This window comes from Elaeis guineensis, chromosome 1 (genome assembly GCF_000442705.2).
Source record: "Elaeis guineensis isolate ETL-2024a chromosome 1, EG11, whole genome shotgun sequence".
Lineage (NCBI taxonomy): Eukaryota > Viridiplantae > Streptophyta > Magnoliopsida > Arecales > Arecaceae > Elaeis > Elaeis guineensis.
In genome coordinates this window covers 74,092,397-74,107,647 of record NC_025993.2, presented here as the reverse complement: position 1 = coordinate 74,107,647, position 15,251 = coordinate 74,092,397, and positions in this window count along the sequence as shown.

The window sequence follows — 15,251 nt, the reverse complement described above, 5'->3', positions numbered from 1 at the left end:
TCGAAAAGAGTCTTCTTCTCTTTGAGTAAAGTGTATTTAAAGCCTCATTCGCTCATTAAAGGAGCTTCTTTTATATTTTCTGTGCTATTAATTGTAATACTCTGTTTGAGTTTTTATTTTTATTTTGGAAGGGTTCCAAAACAAGGGAAGATTGATCCGAACCTTGAATTGGAGTGTATTGGATTGGCTTGTACCCGAGAAATAAGTGGACTAGCTTGGGATAGCTAGAGTTGGAGGTTCTGATGAGTGTATTCAAGTTGAATACAAGTTAGTGGATTAGAATTTTCAAGTAGGAGCTTGGGGAGTGGATGTAGGTGCAAGGTTGGCACCGAACCACTATAAATTCTTTTTGTTTGTGTTGTGCCTAATTGCTCTTCTTTAGAACTTCTTTATTCTCTTGCATTCTTGCATTTATACTTTAGCCTTGAATCAACTATACTCTCCTTATTTATTTAGCTATTGTTAAACAATTTTCATAAGATATAAGTTAAGGTTAAAATTTTTAGAAACCCAATTCACCCCCCCTCTTGGGTTGCATAGCTGGGCAACAAGTGGTATCAGAGCCCGGTGCTCTAGCCCTACTTTGATCTAACCAATCAAAGAGCTAAAGATCTATGGCAACTCAAGTTGGCACTTCTCTAGCCGAGGGGCAGTCCACTAACCGACCTCCACTTTTCAATGGGTCCAACTATACCTATTGAAAAGCTCGGATGAAAATCTTCATTCAAGCACTCGACTATGATATGTGGAGTACCATAGTAAACGGCCCTCACATACCCACTAAAATTATTGATGGTGTGGAATCAGCCAAATCCGAAAAAGAGTGGGATGAGGTTGATAAGAAAATGGCCCAACTAAATGCTAAAGCTATGAATGTCTTGTATTATGCTCTTGATGCAAATGAATTTAATCATATTTCAACTTGCTTGTCTGCTAAAGAAATATGGGATAGATTAGAAGTAACCCATGAAGGAACTAATCAAGTAAAGGAGTCCAAAATTAACATGCTCGTGCATAAATATGAATTGTTTAAAATGGAGCATGATGAGTCTATAACTGAAATATTTACTCACTTTACTGATATTATAAATGGTTTAAAGAGTCTTGGTAAGTCCTATTCTAACAGTAAACTTGTAAGAAAGATTCTCAGGTCCTTACCAAGAACTTGGGAAGCCAAAGTGACCGCCATCCAAGAAGCCAAAGATCTAAACATCCTACCCTTGGAAGAGCTTCTTGGATCATTGATGACACATGAGCTGAGCATGAAACAACATCAAGAGGAAGAAGTTAAAAAGAAGAGAATAATTGCCCTCAAATCCACAGCTCAACCAGATGAAGAAACTGATGACATCGATAATGAAGAGTAGGATGAAGAGATGGCACTCATTACCAGAAGGTTCAAGAAGTTTTTAAGAAAAAGAAAATAAGGAATGAGGAAGAGGCCACTCACAAAAGAGGAACGAGCAAAGAAAAGGACAAAGACCAACCCCTTATCTGCTATGAATGTAAGAAACCGGGACACTTCAAGTCCGAATGCCCACAACTGAAGAAGGGTCCCAAGAAGTACAAGAAGAAGGCCATGATGGCCACTTGGAGTGGGAGTGATGACTCAAGCTCCGAAGAGGAAAACTCAACTGAACAAGCCAACTTGTGCCTTATGGCACATGAAAATGAGGTAAACTCCGAAACTCCTAGTGACTTTACATTTGAAGAACTTCATGAAGATTTTTATGATTTAATTGATGAACTAAAGAAACTAGGGATAAAGAACAAAGATCTAAAATCAAAAAATCAATCTTTACTGAAACAAAATGAAAGCATTTCAATTGAAAAATCCACCCTGTTTCAAGAAAATCAAAATTTAAAGAATGAAATTGCCAAGCTAAAACCAATAGTTGAAAAATTCACCTTGAGTTCTAATAAACTTAATATGATTCTTGAAAATCAAAAGGCCGTGTATGATAAGGTTGGACTTGGCTATAACCCCTTGAAGAAACAAAAGTATCTGAAAAATATCTATGTAAACTCTTCAAGTAACAAGTTTTCTAATATTACTTGCTTCAAATGTGGTAGAGTAGGACACAAGTCATACACTTGCTTCTCTAACAAATCTGTAAACTCAAATGTAAAGAAAATATGGGTTTCAAAAGGAACCATTATGACTAACCAAAAAGGACCCAAGAAAGCTTGGGTACCTAAAATAAAAATTTAACTTTTGCCTGCAGGTGTGTCTAGCATCCCAAGGAGGAAACAGGAAATGGTATCTTGATAGTGGATGCTCGAGACACATGACTGGTGATGAATTCCAATTCATCACATTTGATGCTAAGAATGGAGGGATGGTCACCTTTGGAGATAATGGTAAAGGAAAGATCATCGGTATAGGTAACATTGGTATCACTCCCTCCAAATACATTGAAAATATTTTGTTAGTAGATGGTTTAAAGCATAATTTACTAAGCATTAGTCAATTTTGTGATAAAAGATATAAAGTTATTTTTGAATCTTCTATTTGCATTGTAACTAGTCCTATTAATGATGGCATTAAATTTGTTGGACATAGACATGGTAATGTTTATATGGTAGATTTGAATGATCTATCTAAGATAAACATGCAATGCCTAGTATCTTTGAATGCCAAGATTAATGAGACTAGTTGGCTTTGGCATCGTAGGCTTGCACATATTAGTATGCATTCACTTTCAAAACTCATTAAGAAGAAATTGATTCTTGGTTTGCCAAAATTAAATTTTGAAAAGGATAGAATCTGTGATGCATGTCAACTAGGTAAACAAACAAGAGTTTCATTTAAATCTAAAAATATTGTTTCAACCTCTAGACCTTTAGAGCTATTGCACATGGATTTATTTGGACCTACTAGAACTACTAGTCTGGAGGAAAATGATATGATTTTATAATTATTGATGATTTTTCTCGTTTTACATGGATTTTCTTTTTGGCACACAAAGATGAAACTTTTCAAGTTTTCTCTAAATTTTATCGAAAAGTCACTAATGAGAAAGGATTTTCAATTCAAAATATTCGAAGTGATCATGAAACCAAATTTGAAAATTAAGAATTTAAAAAATTTTGTGATGAAAAAGGAATAGGCCATAATTTTTTAGCACCTAGGACACCCCAACAAAATGGGATAGTAGAAAGGAAAAATAGAACCCTAGAAGAAATGGCCCGTACAATGCTATGTGAAGCAACCTTCCAAGATACTTTTGGGCGGAAGCTATTAACACGGCATGTTACATTTTAAATCGTGCTTTGATTAGACAAATTTTAAAGAAAACCCCCTATGAGCTTTGGAAAGGAAGAAAATCTAATATTGCATATTTTCATGTTTTTGGTTGTCGATGTTTTTATTAAATAATGGTAAAGAAAGACTTAGAAAATTTGATGTAAAATTAGATGAAGCAATCTTTCTTGATTACTCCTCCACTAGTAAAGCTTTTAGAGTTTTCAATAAAAGAACCTTAGTAGTAGAGGAGTCAATACATGTTGTCTTTGATGAAACTAACGATCTTCCTTCAAGGAAGGATGAAGGTGTTGATGATGCAGATCCTCTTATAGAAGGAATGAAGGAGATCACTCTGAAAGATTCAACAATTCAAGATGATGAGGAACATGAAGACAAATAAGATGAGAGAGGTGAAGAACAACCTCAAGATACAAATGACCTACCCAAAGAATGGAGGTATGTTCACAATCACCCTAAGAAGCTAATTATTGGTGATCCTATGCATGGGGTAAGAACTCGTTCTTCACTTAAAGATGCATTCAATCATTGTGCTTTTGTTTCTCATCTTGAACCTAAAACCATTGAAGAAGCTGAAAAAGATTATAACTGGATTAATGCAATGCAAGAGGAACTTAATCAATTTGAAAGAAATAATGTAAGGACTTTAGTATCAAGACCTAAAAATTATTTAATAATTGGCACAAAATGAGTTTTTAGGAATAAATTAGATGAACATGAAAATGTAATAAGAAATAAAGCAAGATTGGTTGCTAAAGGTTATAATCAAGAAGAAGGAATTGATTTTGATGAGACCTTTGCACCTGTTGCTAGACTAGAGGCAATTAGACTTCTACTTGCATATGCTTGCTTTATAAAATTTAAATTATTTCAAATGGATGTCAAAAGTGTATTTTTAAATGGATACATTGCTGAAAAAGTCTATGTAGAACAACCCCCAGGTTTTGAAAATCATACTTTTTCTAATCATATTTTTAAATTAAATAAAGCTCTATATGGTTTGAAACAAGCACCCAAGGCTTGGTATGAAAGGTTAAGCAAATTTTTACTAAATAATAATTTTTCAAGAGGCAATGTAGACACAACCCTTTTTATTAAAAGAAATCAAGATGATATATTAGTTGTACAAATATATGTTGATGATATTATTTTTGGGTCTACTAATGAATCTCTTTGTCAAGATTTTGTAAAGCTCATATAGGGGGAGTTCGAGATGAGCATGATAGGAGAACTTACATTCTTCCTCAGACTCTAAATCAAACAAACAAAGGAAGGAATCTCCATCACCCAAAGCAAGTACACAAGGGAATTACTCAAAAGATTTGGAATGGAGAACTCCAAAGCAATTGGCACACCCATGAGCCCTTCATGTAAGCTTGACAAGGATGAAGAAGGTAAAAGTGTAGACTTAAAATATTATAGAGGTATGATTGGCTCTCTACTATATTTAACTGCAAGTAGACCTGATATCATGTTTAGTGTCTGTCTTTGTGCTCGATTTCAATCTAATCCTAAAGAATCTCACTTGAATGCTGTTAAAAGAATCCTTAGATATTTGAATGGTACTCAAACTCTAGGATTATGGTACTCTAAGGACTCATTAATTGATTTAATAGGATATTCAGATGCTGATTTTGCTGGATGTAGATTAGATAGAAAAAGTACTAGTGGAACTTGCCAATTTCTTGGAGTTAACCTAATCTCCTGGTTTAGCAAGAAACAAAATTCGGTAGCACTGTCTACGGTCGAGGTCGAAACATTGCAGCCAAAAGTTGTTGTGCTCAAATCTTGTGGATTAAGCAACAACTCGAAGATTTTGGTATCAAACTTAATGAAACTCCCATTAGATGTGACAACACTAGTGCTATAAATCTTACTAAAAATCTAATTCAGCATCCTAGGTCTAAATATATTGAAATCAGGCATCATTTTGTAAGAGAACATGTTCAAAACAAAGACATAATTCTTGACTATGTTTGTACTGAAAAATAATTAGCCGACATCTTTACAAAGGCCCTAAGTGAAGATAGATTCTGTGAAATTAGGAGAGAACTAGGAATCCTTGATCCATCTGCTTAAATGTCTCTCTAATCCCAAGCGTTCAATGTCAAAAACTCTTTGAACTCAATTCTCATCATTTCTCTTGGGCTTAAAAGCTCAAAATTATCATTCTCATAATTGATCATTGAGCAAATATCCTTCTCCTAAAGTTTCAAATTTTTCAAAAATTGTTCATCATTTTTTCTGGATTTCTGTGAACCATGAGTCGACCCCCTGGGGTCGACCCAATGGCAAACTTGTAGTTTTGGCCAAAATCCCACAGGCTTCTTCTTTTTGTTAAAATCCCATTCATTGAGCCGACCCATTCCACCGTCTTCTTCCTCCCTCCAAAACCTTAAGTCCCCTTCTTCTTCCTCTCCAAATCCAAGTCCTACCCCCAAGATTCTTCTCCCATCACCCCTTACACCTCAAACTGACCCTTAGGATTCAAGTTTTTCTCCGTTTCCTCCCTTGTTTGGAATGGATTGAGCGTGCCCTAGATTCTACCCTTCTCCTCCAAATCAGAGTTTCACTCCTCCAAAGATTCCTATCCTTCCCCTAAAATCCCTCTATCTCTTCACACATTTGACCTCCTAAGACCCTTGCTTGCTCTAGTGGTGGAAATGGCTCCAAAAATGAAGCTCCCACAAAGAAGGAAGTCGGTCCGCGAGTTGGAAGAAAGCGTGCGCAGGAAGAGACAAGCTTCTCAGACCTCATCAGCTTCCATCCCTGTTTCGACATCTGCTCCAGGTTCTTCTCGGTCTCCATTAAGCCCCAGTAAAATTCCCTTATCTGTTAGAAAGGTAGAACCCGGAAAAAATATAGATTTCAGATTTTTTGAAAAAGAGGGGTTCTCCATTGGTTCAAAAATCAAAGATCAAGGTTGGAGATTCTACTGCTCACTTAAAGAAATTACCTATGTGGATTTGGTTAAGAAATTTTATCTGAACTTGAGCTATGGCAATGGAACAGTAACATCCACTGTTAAGGGTATAGATATCTATTTAGATCCTGTACTTTTGGAAGAGATTCTTCATTTACCCTGTGAGGGATACTCAAACATGGAACTCCCAGTCAAGGAAGAAGGAATTAATGTGATTTTAGGAAGAACCTTCTCGGGAAGCCTAAACAAACTAGAAGCCAATATCCTTTCCATTGAAATGAGGATACTACATCAAATGGTAACCAAGCTTTTCTTCTCTAGAAGTGGTAGATATGACCTCCTCTCAGACCGAGACATCTGCATCATGTTTCATGTGATTACCCAAACCCCCCTAAACCTCCCAGCATTAATGATAGAAGCTATGAGGAAAACCCTGAATAGATCCAAGGCACATCTGCCTTTCGGTATGGCCCTCACTTTGGTATTAAGGAGGTTTGGAGTTAGTTTTGAGGGAGAGGCTGCAGCTAGGCTTTCTCACTCTGACACCATCAACCAACATACTTTGCACCGCATGGGATTTACTAAGACAGATGGTGGTTGGACTAAAGGTGTAGAAGAGAGAGTTGAGGACAGAGCTGAGGAAGAAGGTCCTTCATCACCTCTCCATGATATCAGGTCTGCATCTCCAGACATTCAGTTCATTTCTGATCCCGAGGCTGGACCATCAGAGTCAACTAGGAGGCACACTCCAGTCCAGCAGTCAGACAGCAGAGCACATCCCTTAGAGATCAGATTGGCTGATGACCAGATTGAGATGATCTCTCAGCGTGTGGCTTCCTTACTTACTCGATAGTAGGACACTTTAGCTTTTGCACAGGGATCCACATCACATGATGTATCTGATCAGATTTTGATCCCTCACATCTCCACTATCTTCCAGATGATTTCAGATCAGTCAGTTCGCATTCAGCAGCTTGAGGGTTATATATTGAGACTGACTGGGAGGGTACTTGACTTGCAGGGGCAAATGTTAGCTCTGGCACATCCACAGCCACAGGAGTGCATCACTGAGGTCTCAGACCTATCTATGGAGGCAGCCAGACTTAGAAGAGTTTTGGAGAGTGGATTTGATTTCCTGAGGAGAGAGATCAGAGGCTCTAGTGAGCATGTATCCACCCAGTTCACTGCACTGCTACAGTCTATTTCGAGAGCTCTGAACCTTCTGGACACCATCAGACTCTCTCTTGCAGTTCAGTTTGTTGCTTCTCAGCCTTCAGGATCATCTCACCCACCCACTCGTGCCGGCACCTCCACTCGTGGCAGAGGCAGACGGGGTAGAGGACGAGTCCTTGGTCGTGATCCTTCATCTCTCCACCCCATCTCCGATTCATGTGACTCTGATCCATCCAGTCATGATCTCTACTAGATCCTTGTAGTTAGTCTTATCTTTAGTTTCATTCTAGGATCTATCTTTTGAGCCATGTAATGATGTTGACTGATTGACTTTTGTATTTTGGTATATGTATTGGAACAACTATATAGTATCAGTCACTTTTTGATTATATATATATACTTATTGACTTTCAATGAATGACCTTCAAATTGAGTTGCTTTTAATTATGTGCATGCTTAAAATACTATGAATTGCAAAATGCTATCCATGATATCCAATGGTATATCTTTTATGTTTGCTGTATTCAGGGGGAGTAAAACAATACGCAACTAAGAAACAAGCAATAAAGAAGGAAGCTAAAGAAGTAACATTAGTAAAAGGGGGAGTAAACAAAAGTAACATTAGTAAAATTAATTCCATCAAAAGAAAGAAATAGAGAAAATATATTCAAAAAAGGGGGAGTAAACAATTTTTGTTGATACTGTCAAAAAGGGGGAGAAATCAAAGAATCAAAAGCAAATTGATAAAAGAATCAAAAGCAAATTGAGCAAAATGTTAAGTAAATGAGCAGATTTTCAAATTCTTAGGCATGCTCTGATATCAAAATTAAATAATTAAATGAGCAAATGAGATATTTTCAAATGAGCAAAGAGCAAATTTTCAAAATTTTTAGGCAAATTCTGTTTTGCTCTGATAACAAAAATTCTGCTCTGATACCAAAATCACATAATCAAATGAGCAAATTTTTAAATTATTAAGCAATAGGCAAATTGTTAGGCAAATGAGCAACACAAGCAAATGGGCACATGTATCACGTGCCAAAGAATCAATCTTCTTTTCAAGCAAATGCACTTATAAGTAATTTTCAATTTGGTAGCAAATTTTTTATTTATCTTCAAACTACCTATGATGCATTTCATTCCTTTGAAATTCATGCTCAATGTTTCATATATATGCTTTTGCTCAAGTGTTTTGTCATCATCAAAAAGGGGGAGATTGTTGCTCCTTGGATTGATTTTGATGATTACAAAGCATTTGAAGGGGTACTAATGATTTTCACTTGAAAAAGACTTATTGCTTTTCAGGGGCAAAATCATAATTTTATCAAATCCTGATTTGAAAGCATTAAGTGATAGAACAAAAGATTTGTGATCTATTGGTAAAAATTTTATTATTTTTGGATATGTATTTTGAAAGATATCCATGTTTGAAAATTTGAGTCGACCCCATGAGTCAACTCATGGCACAATGAGCTGATTGGCACGTAGATTTTTTGGCTGGCACAGTCTGTGAGTCGATCCATGAGTCGACCCCTACCCCCAAGGCATGAGTCAACTCATGAGTCGACCTCTGCTGTTTTTAGGCCAAATTTACAGAACCTTGATTTTCTGTTGGTTTTCTGTTATTTTTCCACAGAGGTCGACCCATGAGTTGACCCATGAGCATGAGTCGACCCATGAGTCGACCCATGAGACGGAAAAATTCCGTAATGGCTAGTTTTTAACCCATTTTAAGTGCATTTAATGCTCATTTAATGTAGACTAACGGCTCTATTTCAACCCAGATTGCTCTCCACCATTCCTTAAAGCTATAAAAGGGACAAAAAGGTGGGAATCATCAAGAAGAGAGATTTTTGAAAAGAGGATTTCAAGCATACTTTTCAGCCCTAAGCAAGAGCTCACTCAAAGCATTCAAGAAGCCTTTAATTCAAGCTCACCAACTCCTCAAGTGCACATTCAAGTCTCCAACCACTTTGAGAAAATTGAAAAGAGTCTTCTTCTCTTTGAGTAAAGTGTATTTAAAGCCTCATTCGCTCATTAAAGGAGCTTCTTTTATATTTTCTGTGCTATTGATTGTAATACTCTGTTTGAGTTTTTGTTTTTGTTTTGGAAGGATTCCAAAACAAGGGAAGGTTGATCCAAACCTTGAATCGGAGTGTATTAGGTTGGCTTGTACCCAGAAAATAAGTGGACTAGCTTGGGATAGCTAGAGTCGGAGGTTCCGACGAGTGTATTCAAGTTGAATACAAGTTAGTGGATTGGAATTTCCAAGTAGGAGCTTGGAGAGTGGATGTAGATGCAAGGTTAGCACCGAACCACTATAAATTCTTTTTGTTTGTGTTGTGCCTAATTGCTCTTCTTTAGAACTTCTTTATTCTCTTGCATTCTTGCATTTATACTTTAGTCTTGAATCAACTATACTCTCTTTATTTATTTAGCTATTGTTAAACAATTTTCATAAGATATAAGTTAAGGTTAAAATTTTTAGAAACTCAATTCACCCCCCCTCTTGGGTTGCATAGCTGGGCAACAAAAGCTTCATAGGTTAGGCTTGAGCACTATAGGTTAAATAATGGAGACTTAAACCATAAGACTTCAAATGTAGCAAGTATCGTAGACCATGGATTATTTCTTTTTCTTCCATGAGATAGGAGAAGACCATGAATTATTTATTTTTCTTCCATAAGATAGGAGAAGAGCATAAGAGTGAAATTAGCTATAGAAGATTGCCGAGTCATAGGACAAGTAGCCCAATATGATTAGTGTAGGCACACAAAGTGAGATGATGAGAGAATTAACTTTTTCTTAAGAAATAATTTCAAATAGCACAATACCTAGATGGTAGCATCATAGTGCAGCTTCTTCGGATTTTGTATAAATTAACTAAGAATGTGAATCGAATATGCAATTTTCAACATCTTGATTGTCAAATAAATTAAGCAACTAACTAACTGCCTATAAAAGGAAGGTTCCTCTAGTATAGCACCATCATCAATAAGCCTTAGCTTCTGTCCCATAGGAAAATCACATGATTTTGTGCCTAATAATCCAATCTTAGAAAGAATATCCAGTACATACTTGCATTGACTAAGAAAAATGTCTCTAGAAGAGTGTGCCCCTTTAATACCAAAATAATTTTTTAGGAAGCCAAAATCCTTGATATGAAAGTGAGTGTTTCAAAATTGTTTGAACATAATAATTTGTTAGAGATCACTACCACTCATGATGATATTATCAACATACACAAGGACTATTGTCAAACTTGATTTAATATTGAGTACAAAAAATGAGTAATTGTACAAGATTGCTTGTTACTTATTACTTTAATAACAGTGATAAGCTTTCCAAACCAATTTTGTGAGGTTTGTTTCTGACTATAGATAATTTTTTATGATTTATAAATATTATGCTCCCCCATCATGCTAATCACTATGGAAAATATATATCTTTATATAAATCACCATGAAAAATGCATTATTGACATCAAGTTACAAGGGCCACCCATGGATTGATATAACAACAAGAAGACAATGTATTGTAACTAAGTTGGCAACTAGTGCAAATATTTCATGATAATCAATGCCTTCAGTTTGGATATAGCCCTTAGCAACAAGATAAGCTTTATATTGCATAACAGTGTTATCTAATTTATATTTGATTTGACAAATATATTTGCACCTAATGAGAACTTTGCCTAGAGGAAGAGATACCAAAGACAATGTGTCATGTCTCTAACTCGAGATCACAAGTCAAAGGTTGTAGCAATCACTGCATACTCATAAAAAACTCTTTCCATAAGCATGCAAGGCCATCTTATCATAATATCATAAAGTTATAATAGAATAATTAGTCAATAAATTAAATTCAAATTTATAAATCTAAATTCCAACTATAATATCTCAATAAATTTAAAGATATTCAAAAAATTTTACATCAAACTTTAATAAAGTTTTTAATCTAAAATAAATATATTAAAGCTCTGCTTCTAATCACTTTTCCATGCATATTATCATATCATCTTAATTTTCAAGATCTATAAAAATAGTAAGATATAGATAATGAGCTAGATAACCTAATAACCAATAGACACTTCTACTAGATTAAATCAAGTAATAAAGTAAGTAATAATTTATAAAAAATAGATATATAAAATTCATCAGTTTAAAATTAATTTTTAATATGCAGCATTATTAAAATATTATTCATGTCAAACTCAATCTTTTCAAAATTCAAGTTTTATTTATGAATTTAATTCTTTCAAAAATATTAAGTTTATCTTATTAACCATGAGCTATGACTATAATTTTTCTATGGTAGGGTTATAATACCACATATCTGCTTATGATGAGCTACATATCATCTTGCAATAAAGTCCTTAAGAACTACTCAATCTGTTAGTGGTATATTGTCGTACATCTGCTTGCGATATAAACCTTCAAGACTATTCAAATGTCAATGTATTAACCCCCATTAGTGAGGTCCTTAACATAGTTAGGCAAAGTTCATCATCCCAAAGTAAAATTCTTTCACAAATCACATTTCATATTTTAGTTCTATAAAAATACACATAATCATGTGGTATTGAATCAATCTGGTGTAATATATAACAAGATCGATATTTTTGATCATGCATCATCATAATATTTCAAAATATGATATATTCATAATAAAATATTATTAATCAAATTCATACATCATGAATAGTGGATACAAAAGTTGTTCATGTAACAATCTTATAAATTGCTAGTAATCTAAGAAAAGTGAAGTATTACTTACCTCATAAGTACTTGGACAAATCAATAATTTCAAATTTTTCTTTTCAAATCTTTAAGTAACAAATCATATTATAAAATCCACTTCTACACATCTTCTTGTTAAGATGATTACACCCATATATAATATCAAGTCCAATAATTTTGAAGGGTGTGAATAATTATGAAAAGATAGGATTGACGAGCGGTTGCATCCAATGGTCTAGGTCAGTCCGATCATTATAACTTCATCCGATCAAAATCAGGCTAGCTAGGAGGTGGTGGTTCAACAAAGATCAAGGGTGATCAAATCAATGGTGTTCGATAAAAATCAAAGTGGAGATCAATATGCCATTTAATTAAGATTACTTAAAATATAATGATCCGATAAAGATCAATAAAGGCTGGACCTTACGATGCTCAACAAAGACTCAAATTGTATGGATACGCTGTCCGACCAATAGAATGATTTAAAGTCTGTCCATCGGATTAACTCATATTCAAAATGATAGGGTTAGAGATCCTTCACTGAAATTTATAAATCAAGTAGAGAGAAAATATTAGAGGAAAGAGATTAAGAAGGTGGAACAGGGCTAATCAAATGATACGGTTCAATATCCTGATTAGTTGATCAAGATGATTTAATCAAATCATGATTGAACTAGTCTATAGATCGTTCAATAAAAATCATACATAATCAAATCTAGTAATACCTGGTCTAACCAGGGAGGTGCTAGTATGCTGTCCATCGATCACTGGTTAGGACTCCTTCACTAGGGTTATTCAAACTCATTGAGATAGTCTTCTCAAAGATTCAGAAAATCCTAAGAGAGAGAAACAATCTAGAGAGAAAAATTATAGAGAGAAACTAGAGATAGAAAAGAGAAAAGAGAGGAAAGAGGGAAGAGAAAGAACATCCTCTTTTTTACTTTCATTTTCTTTTCCTTTCTCTTTCTTTTTTTTCTTTCTTTTCTTCTCTTTTCTCTTATCTTTTTTCTTTCTCCCTTCTCATTCTTCCTTCATTTGGGCGAACAGGGGATTTCCTTGAATCCCCTTCTTCCTCAAGCCAAAAGAGTCTTGTCTTACTCGAAGATGGTGGCCGAGGATGCGGGCTATGGTGGTGCAACTCAAGATTCTAATCCGATAGTCAGCGGCATTGAATGGCACCGACGAAAACCATAAAAATCATGAAAAAATAAGAGAAATCAAAGGCTTAGTTTTTGAAGGAAAATCCGACAATAATCAACCTAAAAGTATGATTCATTTGCTAAAGAGAAAGGAGAGGAGGATCAATCAATGGATTTTGGGTTTACCTTATTTTCCGTTGATGATTGGCCGCAATGGAGGAACTACCCATGATGAAATTTGGTGAATCGACGGTGAACTCCATGAACCTCGGTGTAGGATTGAAAGGGGAGCTCGGTGTCCTTAAATAAAGTGGAGGGGAGGCTAAATTCTTTCAAGAATTGACTTTCCTCCGATGAAATCGGTAGGAACCTATTATTTTTTTTTTCTTTTTTCAATGCTTTAAAATTTATGCACAGGCCTTTTGGGTTGTTTCTCCTATGGCTAGAACAATCAGGTGGATTAGGCTCATGTCAATTTCGGGCCCATATGAGCTAGAATATCACTATGTATTATTCTATTTTAATGCTTCTAGTTCAGATGCCATGGGTTCTTGCAAATATAGGTCTTTAACTGGTTGTAAATAACTAGTCTTCTCATCATTGAAGGAGATGGTCGAGATAAAAGAAAAGTGTGAGGAGAAAATGAGAATAAGAGAAATAGGAGGAGATGGGATAAGCAAAACCTAAATCTGCTATTACTTATGAGAAATGTAGGGTGTATTATAAGAGACCAAGTAAATATAATCCTTCACATATGAAGGACGAATATAAGTTTGACTATAATAATGTGACGCCAATTGGAGACTTAGTTTGTTCGGTAGATTGGTTGTATACATCATCAATTGAAGTAGAGGGTATGATCACAACATAGTCATCTTCAAAATCAAAGACATATAATAGAATTACTAGACCTAAATGCATGTTGAGCTTGTATTTGAAAGGAAAGATTAGTTCATAAAATTTAACATTACAAGAAAAAAAAATTTGATGAGTTTCAAGATCATATATATACATATAATATCTTATATCATCATATTTTGTGTTTCACAATTCATGAGATAATGTTTTGGGTATATAAAATAGTTTGAAAAAATAATCCAAAAATATACCGAAACAATTGTTTAAACATCCAGTTGCTGATAAAGACTCAACTCAATACCCAACCTTTCTTCAATCTGAGCATAGAGTTTTAATTAGGTTTAGATTTAAATTTGAGTTTGGGTTTGGATCTAATGAAGATATATTGAATTTGAGTATGGGCATGGCCAAACTAGATTGACACCACGGTAGTATGGGCCTCATGTTGCCTGCTATTGGATGAGTAAGAGCAACATAAGTGGGGCAGCTGGATTTGTAGGGTCTGCAGATGGCCTACAAGAGACAGCAGGAAAATCGGCAGACATGGGCTTAGATGGAAAAATAGGATATCTTGGAAGGCAGTGTTGGAAATAAGGGTCTATTTTTGGATATCCTCATGCAATCCACAAAGGAAGAAAAAAGACAGGCCGAGACAGACATATATTCATAGGCTTCACAGGATTCATGCATCCAGTGACAAAGATCCCTTCTCTCAAGACCTACGTCAACTCCTTTTCTTTAGTGTTTGTTCTTTCATAATACCTTCTTTATTTTCTCTTTTCTCTATGACTATTTTCATATACTTCATCAAAAAAACCAGAGGTAGCTTCCACAATCCTTTTCTCGTAAAAAAGAAAAAACGGCTTGACATATTAGCTTCTTTGATCTAATTCTTCACTTCCATATCAGCTTCATTCATTGTACATCCTCTTAACCCAAGTATTAAAAAAAAATCTACATTTATTGTTAGAACTTTCTAATCATTTTAGAGATTTTTTGTGCACCACAGACGATATAAAAAATCTGACGTAGAGCACACCGTTTTATATAATTGATCCATGTAGCCACCACTTTTCAATACACATTTAATGCCTACAATTCCATTTTTTTATTTATAAAATTTGTATGATAAAAATATTTCCATCTTTTGAAAA